Raw genomic sequence first — 11,108 nt, 5'->3', positions numbered from 1 at the left:
ATTTCCCATTTCTTCCATGATTTTTTTCAGCCTTGACTTAATTATTCCATTGTGTCTCTCCACGAAACCTGCTGATTGTGGATGATATGCACAGTGGTTTCTAAGGTCTATTTTAAGTTCTTTGCCATCAGTGAGATGACATTGTTTACAAAGTGTGTCAAATTATCACTGAAGATCTTTACAGGAATTTCTAATCTAGAAATGATTTATTTTACCCGTGCTTTTGCTACTGAGAGTGCATCTGCTTGTGCACATGGAAATATTTCAGTCCATTTGGTAAAAACCTCTGTTGTCACTGAGCAGAATCGTTTCCCTTAACATTAATTTAGTTCAATGAAATCTACACAATAATGAAATAATGAAATCCAAACAAATATGTTGAAAAAGATACACTGGCTTAGGGAATTATCTTCGTTTTGGTCTTAGATTGCCCTGCTACACAAAACTTTATTAATTTATTTATTTAAAAAAAAAAAATTCAATAATTAGTAAAACCATATGCTGTAAAAACCTTGTTCATTATTGCTTCCATCCCTCCTGTTGAGACATGACATGGTCCGTGGCTCAATACTGCAACATATTTAAACAAATTCTTTGGCAGTATGGTTTTCCTTCCGGTCATTCATACGAGTCTATTGTAGATGGCAATTGAATAACATCTAATAATAATAAAATATTTGTAGTTTATACATTTAGCTGTGGATGTCAACATACCTGTTTTTCCAATTCTGTGTTAACACATGTACAGTTGAGAAGGCATACTGACTGTCAGTGTAAACGTTAACAACAATTTTTTAATTTAATTTACAAGCTTCAGTTAAAGCTACTAATTCGACTGCTTGAACAGAGTAATTTTTTGGTAGTGGTTGTTTTAAGACAACTTCAGTTTCTGTTACTACTGCAAATTCTGTAGCATTTGTGCCATCAGGGTTTTTTGCTTGACCTGTCGAATAAATATAGTTATTTCTGCATTTTCATAACGTATATCAGTTAAGTCTGGCCTGGGTAAAACACTGATGGTTATTTCTGACATGCAATCATGAGGCTTTCCATCTGTGGGGTAGGTAGCAGTGTGGATGGATTAAGTGTAGCACATCTCTCGACAACAAGGTGTGGCTTTGAAAGAAGAACAGTTATGTAGAGATGTCTGGTAAAGATATTTTGTTAAGTAACCATATCACAGCCACTGCATGAGGTACCTTAAGTTTTAATGGGTGAAATAACACCATAATTGTTAATGCCTGCACTGCCAATGGCTTCTGGCCATTGATTCAAAAGTACGATCTCATCACTTTTTCCCCCTTTCAGTGGACACTGGCCCCTAATTACCGCAATTCAGCAGGGGGTCTTTCATTAGGAGTACTGGACTCCCCCGTGCACGGTTTGTCAACATACCTGTTTTTCCAATTCTGTGTTAACACATGTACAGTTGAGAAGGCATACTGACTGTCAGTGTAAACGTTAACAACAACGGCGGAAAAAACGTCGAGATCTGGTTTGAGGACCCAATTGTTGAGAAAATTCTCTCAATGAGACTCAGAGTTGCTGGAGTCAGTTAATGCAAAGGTTTAATCTTGCAGCAAGCTCAAGAATGTGTGTGTGTGTATGGGTGTATGTGTGCGAACATGTGTGTGAGTTTGTGTGTGTGAGAGTTTAAAGAACATGTTATCCACAGGCAGGTCTTAACTAGTATGGCACGGGTCCAGCCTGTCTCATCTTTTTTAGCCCCTTAAATTCATAAAACAGACATGGTGCAGTTATTTCCATTCTAGAAAATAAGAGTAATCACCACCATTCCTATAAACTCTGGATATTCTAACAATCTGAATCTTTTTCAAATGTTCGATGAAGCCCTTTGCTGTTCTGTTTAGAGACTCAGCTGATCATAAACCAAGTTTTAGCTCTTGAACCAAGCTTCTAAACTCTTCACCTTTTTCATTTCTCAGTTAGTATTCACTTTAAAACTGATTAAAAGAAAGAATAAATGAATGTCTATCAACAAATGTGGGATCTAAACTCTAGTGCTTCCTCTAAAATAATTTCCTTTCTCAATTCAGAAATGTGTGTGTGTAAGTCACAACACCCGTGACACCAAAACGGCTTTCTTTTCTCTCTTTTCTCTACACTCTGCACTGTGAGCACACACACCAAATCAGAAAGGCTTTTTTCTCTCTTTTCTACATTATGGACTGTGGGGACACAAAACCACTCTCTCTCTTTTTTTTTTTTGATTGTGTGCCAGGGCATTGTCTCACGTATTAGATTATGCTTAAGATACGAATGGGTTTATCAGTCACATCAGAATCCATACATACTGATTCTCCCGTCATAAAATAGTCGGATCTTATCAAACACACTTTGTTTCTTGTGACAATCAAGTCAGCAAAACAGCGTATACACGTCAAGACACTGAATCAAGTTTGCCACAAGAACTCATAAGTTTGGCAGTATTGCTCTGCCGTCAGCAATCATACACCCATTTTATTTTCGTGAGACATGTGCAGGCACCTGTTCATCTACTGTTCTATCACTATGAATTAGTTTATCTATTATCAATAAGGATACTTCTACAACTACTAGCAAAGTATGTCCGGACTTCTTATGTTGTCAGTTGCTATATATGAATAAGTGGGTAGCTACTGACAAGCATTAAGCATGTCAAACAGCCCAAACATATAACATTTCAGGACACACCACACAGTTAACAACCACAGTGAAGCGTGTCAAAGCCCAAACATGTAACATTCAACAGGACACTTACACAACACATTCAAATCAAACAGTGAGACAACATACAAGAACCTATACCCCAGCCGGCATTGCTCCCTGCCTATTTTACTACAGCTCACTATGTGTGCGCACACCTTTATTCACAAACTCTTCAACTTATACTCTTTTACCGAAGCTGCAAAAGCTCGATTGGCCGAATAACCTTAGATCCTATTTCGGTGAATTTGACATATGCCTTACATGTAACAGATTAGCGGTTTAGCAGTTTTAATTTAGTTTGAGTGAAGGAATTCATTTTATAGCAAAATCCGAAATCGTGAAGAACTCATGAAAGTATTCTCGGATTCCTGAAACTTTAGATTTGTTTAAATCTTTCTAGACATGGTAAATATGAAGGACAAAGCAGTTTTAACATAGTTTGAGTGAAGGAATTCATTTTATAGTTAAAATCCCAAGAGTCTGCTGAGAAAAGAGAGTGAATGCGAAGTAGACTTTAACACGGCTCTGGGAGCGAGCCGAGTGCGGGCTAACCGGGACAATTGCTTGAAAGAAACGCGACACCGAATGAGCGGTCAAAACAAAGCCTCAATACGGTGTTCCCGTGGTGTTTGTGGCTGCCTTGTCTTTTGCACAGAGTAAAAGACAAGGCAGCCATCGAATAGGGCCCGATTGTTCCTACATGGTCAGCCGAGGAGCAAGGGGGGGGGGGGGGCAAGCGTCTCAACAAAGCAAAGCTCACCATGGGGAAGGTGGCCATGCCAACTAGCCTGATGCCCTGCTCCTGCAGTGACGGATAATCGTACTCTGGTTTCTCTTCATAACGTACAAGTCTTTCGCCTTTTACTAAAGACTTCCGTGGCGAGCAGCACTAATGAGTTGGTTCTATTTTTGGCAGGCTTTACCTTTGCGGGTGAAGCCCTTTCTGTCTGTGCAAAAGAAATCTTGTTACTGTGCAGATTGACTTCTCTGAGTAGAGTCGCCTTACTTGTTGCGACTGTGCCGATGTTTGAAGCTGGAGTGTCCACCCATAATTACTGACAAATGGATAAGAAAAGGTGCGAATACCCAACCATACATCATCAAAAGCAGGAGTGGATGTGTTAGGCTACAAGAAGGTTTGAATGTCCGACCATAGTTTGTAAAAAGCGGGTAAGAAAAGGTTCGAATGCCCGACTATATATCAACAAAAGCGGGAGGAGAGGTCTTCGGATGAGAGTGGGTGAGAATTTCCAACCAAAATCTATAAAATGTGGCTGCAAGAAGGTGTGAATGTCCGACTATATTTGCTGAAAAGCAGGTGAGGCAAGGTCTGAATGCCCAACCTTACATCATCAAAAGCGAGATCCGAGGTGTTTGGCTGCAAGAAGGCAATAGTTTTCAAAAAGCAGGTAAGGTGCGAATGACCGACTAAATATCAACAAAAGTGGGGGCGGAGGTCTTCGGATGCAAGTGGGTGTGAATATCCCACCATACAAGTAGGGTGGAGAGGAAGCTGTGAATGGCCGACCATGGTAAAAAGCGGGTGACAAAAAGGTGCGAATGTCAAACCATACATGATCAAAAGAGGGAGCGGAGGTGTTTGGCTGCGACAAGCTGTGAATGTCCACCCATAATTAATGAAAAGCGGGCAACAAGTAGGTTCGAATGCCCAACCATGATAAGAATAAGAATGCCCAAGCAGGAGTGGATGTGTTCGGCTACAAGAAGGTTTGAATGTCCGACCATAGTTTGTAAAAAGCGGGTAAGAAAAGGTTCAAATGCCCGAACATACACCATCAAAAGAGGGAGCGGAGGTGTTCCGCTGTAAGAAGGTGTGAATGTCCAACCATAGTTGGTAAAAACCGGGTAAGAAAAGGTTAAAATACACGACTGTACACAATCAATAGCTGGAGCGGAGTTGTTCGGCTACTAAAAGGTGTGAAAGTCCGACCATGGTTTGTAAAAAGCGGGTAAGAAAAGGTGTTAATGCCCGACAATGTATGATCAAAAGAGGGAGCGGAGGTTTTCGGCTGAAAGAAGGTCTGAATGTCCAACCATAATTTGTAAAATCCAGGGAAGAAAAGGCTCGAAAGCCCGACTATACACCATCAAAAGCGAGAGCGGAGATGTTCAGCTGCAAGAAGGTCTGAATGTCCATCAATAATTGCTAGAAAACATGAAAGAGAATTTTTGAATATCAAACCGCACATGATCATAAGCGGGAGAGGAGGTGTTCAGCTGCAAGAAGGTGTGAATGTCCACCCATAATTACTGAAAAATGGGTAAGAAAAGGTGCGAATGCCCAACCATACATCATCAAAAGCAGGAGTGGATGTGTTCGGCTACAAGAAGGTGTGAAAGTCCGACCATGGTTTGTAAAAAGCTGGTAAGAAAAGGTTGGAATGCCCGAATATATACCATCAAAAGCGGAAGCGGAGGTGTTCGGGTGCAAGAAGGTGTGAACGTCCGACCAAAGTTTGTAAAAAGCAGTTAAGAAAAGGTTTGAATATCCAACCAAACATAATCAAAAGCAGGATCAGAGGTGTTCGACTGCAAGTAGGTGTGATTGTCAGATCATAATTTGCAAAAAGCTGATGGGAAAGGGTGTGAATGACCGACAATAATTGCTGAAAATTGTGTTAGAAAAGGTAAGAATGCCGGACCATTCATCATCAAAAGCGGGAGAAGAGGTGTTCGGCTACTGAAAGGTGTGAAAGTCAAACCATGGTTTGTAAAAAGTGGGAAAGAAAAGGTGTGAATGCCCGACAATGTATAATCAAAAGAGGGAGCGGAGGTGTTCAGCGACAAGAAGGTCTGAATCTCCATCAATAATTGCTAGAAAACATGAAAGAAAATTTTCGAATATCAAACCGCACATGATCATAAGCGGGAGAGGAGGTGTTCCGCTGTAAGAAGATGTGAATGTCCGACCATAGTTGGTAAAAAGCAGGTAAGAAAAGGTTAAAATACCTGACTGTACACAATCAATAGCGGGAGCGGAGTTGTTCGGCTACAAGAAGGTGTGAAAGTCCGACCATGGTTTGTAAAAAGCGGGTAAGAAAAGGTTCGTATGACCGAATATACACGATCAAAAGCGGAAACGGAGGTGTTCGGCTGCAAGAAGGTGTGAACGTCCGACCAAAGTTTGGAAAAAGCAGTTAAGAAAAGGTTCGAATATCTAACCAAACATAATCAAAAGCGGGAGCAAAGATTTTTGACTGAGAGAAGGTGTGAATGTCAGATCATAATTTCCAAAAAGCTGATGAGAAAGGGTGAGAATGCCCGACTATACACCATCAAATGCGGGAGCGGAGTTGTTCGGCTGTGAGTAGGTGTGAAGGTCCGACTATAATTGCTGAAAAATGTGTTAGAAAAGGTAAAAATACCGGACCATTCATCATCAAAAGCGGGAGAGGTGTTCGGCTGCAAGAAGCTGTGAAAGTCCAGCCATAACTACTCACAAACGGGTAAGAAAAGGTAGTATTGCCAGACCATACATGATCAAAACAGGGAGCGGAGGTGGTTCAGCTGCAAGAAGGTGTGAATGTCCGACTAAAGTTTGTAAAAAGCGGGTAAGACAAGGTGCGTAAAAACGACAATGTATGAGGTTTTCAGGAGGTTTTCGGCTGCAAGAAGGTCCGAATATCTGAATTATGGGTGGACTGAATGTCCAGGTTTGAATGTCTATCAATAATTACTGAAAAATGGGAAATAAAAGGTGCGAATACCCAACCATAAATCATCAAAAGCAGGAGTGGATGTGTTCGGCTACAAGAAGGTTTGAATGTCCGACCATAGTTTGTAAAAGGCGGGCAAGAAAAGGTTCAAATGCCCGAACATACACCATCAAAAGAGGGAGCGGAGGTGTTCTGCTGTAAGAAGGTGTAAATGTCCGACCATAGTTGGTAGAAAGCGGGTAAGAAAAGGTGAAAATACCCGACTGTACACAATCAATAGCGGGAGCAGAGGTGTTCAGCTGCAAGAAGGTGTGAATGTCCACCCATAATTACTGAAAAATGGGTAAGAAAAGGTGCGAATACCCAACCATACATCATCAAAAGCAGGAGTGGATGTGTTTGGCTACAAGAAGGTTTGAATGTCGGACCATAGTTTGTAAAAGGTGGGTAAGAAAAGGTTCGAATGCCCGAACATACACCATCAAAAGAGGGAGCGGAGGTGTTCTGCTGTAAGAAGGTGTGAATGTCCAACCATAGTTGGTAAAAAGCGGGTAAGAAAAGGTGAAAATACCCGACTGTGCACAATCATCAGCGGGAGCAGAGTTGTTCGGCTACAAGAAGGTGTGAAAGTCCGACCATGGTTTGTAGAAAGCGGGTAAGAAAAGGTTTGAATTCCTGAATAAATACTATCAAAAGCGGAAGTGGAGGTGTTCGGTTGCAAAAAGGTGTGAATGTCCGACCAAAGTTTGGAAAAAGCAGTTAAGAAAAGGTTCGAATATCCAACCAAACGTAATCAAAAGCGGGAGCAAAGCTTTTCGACTGAGAGAAGGTGTGAATGTCAGATCATAATTTCCAAAAAGCTGATGAGAAAGCATGAGAATGCCCGACTATACACCATCAAATGCGGGAGCGGAGTTGTTCGGCTGTGAGTACGTGTGAATCTCGGACCATAATTGGTGAAAAATGTGTTAGAACAGAGTAGAATGCCGGACAATACATAATCAAAAGCGGGAGAGGTGGCGTTCGGCTGCAAGTAGGCGTGAATGTCCAGCCATAATTACTCACAAACGGGTAAGAAAAGGTAGTATTGCCAGACCATACATGATCAAAACAGGGAGCGGAGGTGGTTCACCTGCAAGAAGGTGTGAATGTCCGACGAAAGTTTGTAAAAAGCGGGTAAGACAAGGTGCGATTGCCCGACAATGTATGAGGTTTTCAGGAGGTTTTCGGCTGCAAGAAGGTCTGAATGTCTGAATTATGGGTTGTCTGAATGTCCACCCATAATTCCTGAAAAATGGGTAAAAAAAGATGTGAATGCCCAACCATACATCATCAAAAGCAGGAATGGACGTGCTCGGCTAAAAGAAGGTTTGAATGTCCGACCATAGTTTGTAAAAGGCGGGTAAGAAAAGGTTCGAATGCCCGAACATACACCATCAAAAGAGGGAGCGGAGGTGTTCTGCTGTAAGAAGGTGTAAATGTCCGACCATAGTTGGTAGAAAGCGGGTAAGAAAAGGTGAAAATACCCGACTGTACACAATCAATAGCGGGAGCAGAGTTGTTCGGCTACAAGAAGGTGTGAAAGTCCGACCATGGTTTGTAGAAAGCGGGTAAGAAAAGGTTTGACTGCCCGAATAAATACCATCAAAAGCGGAAGCGGAGGTGGTTCAGCTGCAAGAAGGTGTGAATGTCCGACTAAAGTTTGTAAAAAGCAGCTAAGACAAGGTGAGAATGCCGGACAATGTATGATCAAAAGAAGGAGCGGAGGTTTTCGGCTGCAAGAAGGTCTGAATGTCCAACCATAATTTGTAAAAACCGAGGAAGAAAAGGCTCGAAAGCCCGACTATACGCCATCATAAGCGGGAGAGGAGGTGTTCAGCTAAAACACGGTGTGAATGTCCACCCATAATTCCTGAAAAATGGATAAAAAAAAGGTGTGAATGCCCAACCATACGTCATCAAAAGCAGGAGTGGAGGTGTTCGGCTGCAAGAAGGTGTGAACGTCCGACCAAAGTTTGTAAAAAGCAGTTAAGAAAAGTTCGAATATCCAAACAAACATAATCCTAAGCTGGAACAGAGCTGTTCCACTGCAAGTAGGTATGAATGTCAGATCATAATTTGCAAAAAGATGATGAGAAAGGGTGACAATGCCCGACTATACACCATCAAATGCGGGAGCGGAGTTGTTCGGCTGTGAGTAGGTGTGAATCTCCGACCATAATTGCTGAAAAATGTGTTAGAAAAGACTAGACTGCCGGACAATACATCATCAAAAGCGGGAGAGGTGGTGTTCGGCTGCAAGTAGGTGTGAATGTCCAGCCATAATTACTCACAAATGGGTAAGAAAAGGTAGTATTGCCAGACCATACATAATCAAAAGCGGGAGCAAAGCTGTTCGACTGAGAGAAGGTGTGAATGTCAGATCATAATTTCCAAAAAGCTGATGAGAAAGGGTGAGAATGCCCGACTATACACCATCAAATGCGGGAGCGGAGTTGTTCGGCTGTGAGTTGGTGTGAATGTCCGACCATAATTGCTGAAAAATGGGTAAAAAAAGGTGCGAATGCCCAACCATACATCATCAAAAGCAGGAGTGGAGGTGTTCAGCTTCAAGAAGCTGTGAATGTCCACCCATAATTACTGAAAATTGGGTAAGAAAAGGTGCGAATACCCAACCATAAATCATCAAAAGCAGGAGTGGATGTGTTCCGCTACAAAGTTTGAATGCCCGACCATAGTTTGTAAAAAGCGTGTAAGAAAAGGTTTGAATGCCCGAACATACACCATCAAAAGAGGGAGCGGAGGTGTTCCACTGTAAGAAGGTGTGGATGTCCAACCATAATTTATAAAAACCGAGGAAGAAAAGGCTCGAAAGCCCGACTATACACCATCAAAATCGGGAGCAGAGGTGTTCAGCTGCAAGATGGTGTGAATGTCCACCCATAATTCCTGAAAAATGGATAAAAAAAAGTGTGAATGCCCAACCATACATCATCAAAAGCAGGAGTGGAGGTGTTCGGCTGCAAAAAGGTGTGAACGTCCGACCAAAGTTTGTAAAAAGCAGTTAAGAAAAGGTTAGAATATCCAAACAAACATAATCATAAGCGGGAGCAGAGCTGTTCCACTGCAAGTAAGTGTGAATGTCAGATCATAATTTGCAAAAAGATGATGAGAAAGGGTGAGAAGGCCCTACTATACATCTTCAAAAGCAGGAGAGGTGGTGTTGCAAGTAGGTGTGAATTTCCGACCATAATTGCTGAAAAATGTGTTAGAAAAAGTAAGAATGCCGGATCATTCATCATCAAAAGCGGGAGAGGTGTTCGGCTTCAAGAAACTGTGAATGTCCAACCATAATTACTCACAAACGGGTAAGAAAAGGTAGTATTGCCAGACCATACATGATCAAAACAGGGAGCGGAGGTGGTTCAGCTGCAAGAAGATGTGAATGTCCGACTAAAGTTTGTAAAAAGCGGGTAAGACAAGGTGCGAATGCCCGACAATGTATGAGGTTTTCAGGACGTTTTCGGCTGCAAGAAGGTCTAAATGTCTGAATTAAGGGTGGTCTGAATGTCCACCCATAATTCCTGAAAAATGGGTAAAAAAAAGGTGCGAATGCCCAACCATACATCATCAAAAGCAGGAGTGGATGTGTTCGGCTACAAGAAGGTTTGAATGTCCATCAACAATTGCTTTAAAACATGAAAGAAAATTTTCGAATATCAAACCGCACATGATCATAAGCAGGAGTGGAGGTGTTCGGCTACAAGAAGGTGTGAAAGTCCGACCATGGTTTTTCAAAAACGGGTAAGAAAAGGTGCGAATGCCCGAATATATACCATCAAAAGCGGAAGCGGAGGTGTTCGACTGCAAGTAGGTGTGAATGTCAGATCATAATTTGTAAAAAGCGAGTAAAAAAATGTAAGAATGCCGAACCATAAATTATCAAAAGTGGCAACAGAGATATTCGGCTGGTATTTATCAATGTCTAGATAGATTTCAACAAAAATCAACGTTGCAGTAAAAGAAAGAGCAACACTAAAGGTTCAGAAATCCGAGAAAAAGCTTTTTGTGAGTTCTGCATGATTTGGGATTTTGCTTAAAAAATGCATTCCTTCACTCAAGCTATGTTAAAACTGTTTTCTCCTTCATATTTACCATGTCTAGAAAGATTTAAACAAAAAAAACAACGTTGTACTTTGCAGTAAAAGAAAGAGCAAATCTAAAGTTTCAGGGATCAAAGTATAAGCTTGCTTTCATGAGTTCTGCACGATTTCGGATTTTGCTATAAAATGAATTCCTTCACTCAAACTAAGTTAAAACTGCTTTGTCCTTCCATATTTATCAATGTCGAGAAAGATTTAAACAAAAAAAACAACGTTGTACTTTGCAGTAAAAGAAAGAGCAAATCTAAAGTTTCAGGAATCAAAGTATAAGCTTGCTTTCATGAGTTCTGCACGATTTCGGATTTTGCTATAAAATGAATTCCTTCACTCAAACTAAGTTAAAACTGCTTTGTCCTTCCATATTTATCAATGTCGAGATAGATTTAAACAAAAAAAAACACGTTGTACTTTGCAATATAAGAAAGAGCAACACTGAAGGATCAGGAATCCGAGAATAAGCTTTTCATGAGTTCTTCATGTGTTGGGATTTTGTTTTAAAATTAATTCCTTCACACAAACTATGTTAAAACATTTTTGCCCTTCATGTGTACCCATTTCT

The 11,108-nt window shown here is 41.2% G+C and overlaps 1 non-coding gene across 1 annotated transcript; it reads left to right on the top strand.

Moving 5' to 3' along the window:
• Positions 1-3,529: 3,529 nt before the first annotated feature.
• On the top strand, positions 3,530-3,643 carry LOC140306270 (U5 spliceosomal RNA). Its single transcript, XR_011915593.1, has one exon. It is a non-coding gene; the product is annotated as a U5 spliceosomal RNA (small nuclear RNA).
• Positions 3,644-11,108: the final 7,465 nt, after the last annotated feature.

This window comes from Leuresthes tenuis, unplaced genomic scaffold, assembly GCF_036924035.1.
Source record: "Leuresthes tenuis unplaced genomic scaffold, fLeuTen1.0.hap1 SCAF_4, whole genome shotgun sequence".
In the NCBI taxonomy this organism is placed as follows: Eukaryota; Metazoa; Chordata; class Actinopteri; order Atheriniformes; family Atherinopsidae; genus Leuresthes; species Leuresthes tenuis.
The sequence above is the reverse complement of the archived record's forward strand: the minus strand, read 5'-3'. Positions and strand labels throughout refer to the sequence as shown.